We start from the raw sequence: 3,985 nt of genomic DNA, 5'->3' as shown, positions 1-3,985 counted from the left end.
CTCTGCTAGCAACTACAGTAGCCAGTCTCACTAAGGAATCGCATTTCCGGCAATTCTTCTTCTCTAGGGCAATTGGCATCATTCTTGTTGCATTACTGCCATCTTCTGGGTAAATTATATCCAGCATAATCCAGATTCTCTTACACAAATTCTTTCCCGAAATTTAAACAGGCATCTCTGTCCTTGTCTAGCTCTACCACATTCCAGTACCCTTTATCCACACTCGTGACAGTACTGTTTTCTTCATTTTCATCATGTCGTTTAACATTTGTTATGTTGCTATTGATATATGATTTCTCCGTCCCGCTGTCTCCAGCCGATTTAATTGATTTACAGTGCTAAAGCTATTTTTTATTTAGATTTATTTGTCTCCCTCCAAGGTGTCTGTCAAAAACATCAAAAACGTGTAGGCCTATTAGCCTATGTGTAGGATTCTGGCGGGTTATCTTTATATTCTGTCTGAATACATATGTAAATTGATTATTTTAGTCCTATTTTTAATAATCAAAATATATATATATGGTTGAGTATTGTTTGGAATTGTAATTGTCGTAAAAGGTCTTCACCAAAAAATTTAATTAATTTTAAATGATAAAAACTCATTACAGAGTTCATCCTTGGAGGTTAAGGGCTAAATTGGTGGAGTTCGGTTTGTGATGTCACTTTTGGGGGAGTGGCATGCATTATTTCAACACCAGGATCTCAAAAATCAATGATAGGCCTTAATGAAATGAAATAGCAATATGAGGCAAATATTGTTAAAGCTATATGTAGCCAGGTGAACTATGGGTAGGGATTGTTCTTGAGCGGTTCAAATACTATTGTTTGTTTTAATAGAAGCTTGGTGTTTGAATAGCGGCTTATTTTGGTTGGGGGTTACATCAGGTACGGTCGTTTCATTCAGCCGCAGTCCATGTTGAACGCACCTGACATGGACTGCGGCTGCATTCAACGACCGGCGAGAATAGCCGCTTGCAGTCGGGGAGGAGTTGAAAACGGCTCTGTAAAGTCGGACATTCCAGCTTCTCATGGTTTGATGCGTTGACGTCAGTCATGGCCGATCAAGCGCTGTTTGCTTACTTTACTTATAATTAAACTTAGTCTTTCCGTTAGTGAAGAGGCGGACTAAAACCCTTCAACACATTTTTAATTCAATTAAACTGTTTGATCCGGATTTGAGCGTTGGCGAAACTGAAGGTGTCAGAATAATTACAAAACACGAGTCAAAGTTGTCGTGTGTAAGTCTGGCCAATCATGAAATAGCTGTGTCGTCATTAGAACCCGTGCAGTTGCTCTTGAGAAAATGCGCTCGGCTACACAGCCGGCAGTTCTCGAATCGATCTCACGGTACTTTGATGTCACAGTGACATAGCCTCGGCGCCGTCTCAAGTCGGACAAAAAGTCTAACCAGAATTCACTGTTTCAAGTCAGCCGCCTGCAGCCAGCTGCAGCGCTGCATGAAGTCAGTCCATGTCGAACGCACCTCATGTCGAACGCACCTACTGTCACCTTAAAAGCAGTTCACGTTTACGAGGGTATTGAAATATGGAACGCTAACTGTGCCAAAACGTCTGAATTCTCGTTCGTGTACAGACGTTTTAACGTGTACAATTGACGTTTGTACACGGCCGTTTTTAACGTCTGTACACGTTTAAAATTCGGTGCTACCACTTCATTCGTTTCTGAGGGGAAACCAGATAACGATCATTGCAAGAGAGAAAACCTGTCCACACTCAACCGATCTTGATTGAATTAAGGTTAAGAAATAGGCTAATATAAATTGGCAGTTACATTATCAACAACTGTAGGCTATTTTGTAAGCTACTGAAAAAATAACTATGTTTGTATACTATATCATTACATTTCGAAAAAGGTATACATTTAAGTTCGCTAAAGTGCCCACTAGATGGCAGTGTGAGAGCACAAATAGTAAGGGCAAAGCCTCTGGTCAATGTGATGGGTATACCCAAGGATACATTGTGGCGCAACAGCAAGCAAAACTAGAGAGGGTACAATTTCTGGGGAAATTGTAGGGTGTGCTTGCTTGCGTCGGTTGCACAGGGGTCCGTTTTTGGATGACATTTTTACAACTGATATTTCAGTATATTTTATATAAAAATGCATACTTATTATTTATAAAGATTACATAGATTTAAAAGCATATTTTTTTTGCTGCTCATTTACAACTGAAAATACGAGTGAAGTGTAGAATGAAATAGATCTTCTCATTTCCCCTGCAAGAGGCAGCCTCATCGTTGAATCAAAACGAATAAATTTGGCAGACCTGTGTAAATTGACCTAATCTCTATGACTTAAACGTCCTTTTAAGTTTTTCCCTCCTCGTGATATTTTAAGGCATTTAGCCTACTCATATTGCATTCATTCATTAATAAAGAACCCTCTTTGAAGATTATTCTACGACGTTACCGGCAGTAGAAGATTGAATCGCGATTCAAACAGTACCATCTGCTAACTGAAAATATGCCCCCAAAAACGTAAATAAGCTTGACATTTATTTAGTGGAAAATCGCTTTCATGAAAAGCTCACTGGTAGCGATCATTAAGTAACAACAGTAACAACGCAAAGTGCGCTATCCCTGTGTGGAGAAGCTGCCCCGGTAAATTGTACTACTACGGTACAGTAGACTACTGCTGTGTTCGTCTTGGTAGCGATTGCGTTGGTTGAATTGGATTTAACGTTCCGTTGTACGGTTTAGGCTGAAATTAATTATTTTCATGAACAGATTGACAACGTTTAGGCTGTGGCAATGAAGTTAAGGTTAGCAGTTAGATAGACTTTTGATTTAAGTAAGGGGAGTGCCGAACATGTTCTGTCGCCGTTTGACTTCCTACAGCTGTGTAGATGTTTTTGTAGTGTCTCGCGTAGGCTACAGCGTTGCAGTGAGCAACACTGGTTTGAAACCACAGGTAATGATAATTTCACCCACAAATCATTTACTTGTAATGTAATGTCATAATAAATCCTACAACGAAAATGTATTTGTGAGGAATGTTTATTTTAAAGATTGAAAACAGATGCATCATAGACCACTGTAGTATGTGTTGCCCGGGCAACAGAGGCTAATGTCATGATGCTAATGCTTCAGTGAAATAGTAGACTACCGTTTCCAAAAGTAGATGTGGGCCTACTTCCTTAATAATATCAGCTAATATTGTACATTACATTTCATAATTGTGTTTCACATCACAAAGTAAAATGAGTAAATAGTTATCACCCTGGCCTCTTTGCTTGTGGCGTTCCTGCAGCTGCCTTGCAGTAAAGCTATAGTTAGCCTAGCTATCCCCCAAGTTAACAGATGTGAAACGAATGTTCTGCTACAGGTAGTCACGCGTGTTTTCGTGACGTAGTGACGTTAGTGACTGTGGCTAGCAAATTAGCCACCGTTAGCTTCACTTTTCACCACAAAAACGCTATTTCTACTTAAACCATGCAACGGAACGTAAATAAAAATACAACCAACGCAATCGCTACCAAGACGAACCTTTTGACACCGCCGTTGTGTATGTAGTCCAAATATTGACTGATCCTTAGGGGGGCGAAAATAAATAATAATAATAAATAAATAAATATATATGTGAGAGAACAAAGGTTGTGCTCTCGCCGAAGGCTTGAGCACACCCAATAACATTACAACAAAACAGGTTAGGAATACACAGGGTTGAAGACAGCTGGACAGTACACAGAGTAGCCTTATTCAAGAAATAAAACATGTAATACCCATGGCAATATAGAGTAATATCCAACACAGAGAATGTACAAAATACTTTTAATGTAATTGAGAGTAAATGAAAATGTACAGGGTCTGTTTTTTTCCCCCTGGATAGGGGTGGGAACCTATCAGTAGTGGTAGTGGTTCCCAACCCTGGTCCTGCGTGTTTGAGATGTTTCCCTGCTCCGACACACCTGATTCAAATGAATTGTTATAAGCAGGCTTCTGCAGAGCTGGTTAACGACCCATTCATT

This window comes from Osmerus eperlanus, chromosome 10 (genome assembly GCF_963692335.1).
Source record: "Osmerus eperlanus chromosome 10, fOsmEpe2.1, whole genome shotgun sequence".
Classification (NCBI taxonomy): domain Eukaryota; kingdom Metazoa; phylum Chordata; class Actinopteri; order Osmeriformes; family Osmeridae; genus Osmerus; species Osmerus eperlanus.
Note: the sequence above shows the minus strand (reverse complement) of the source record.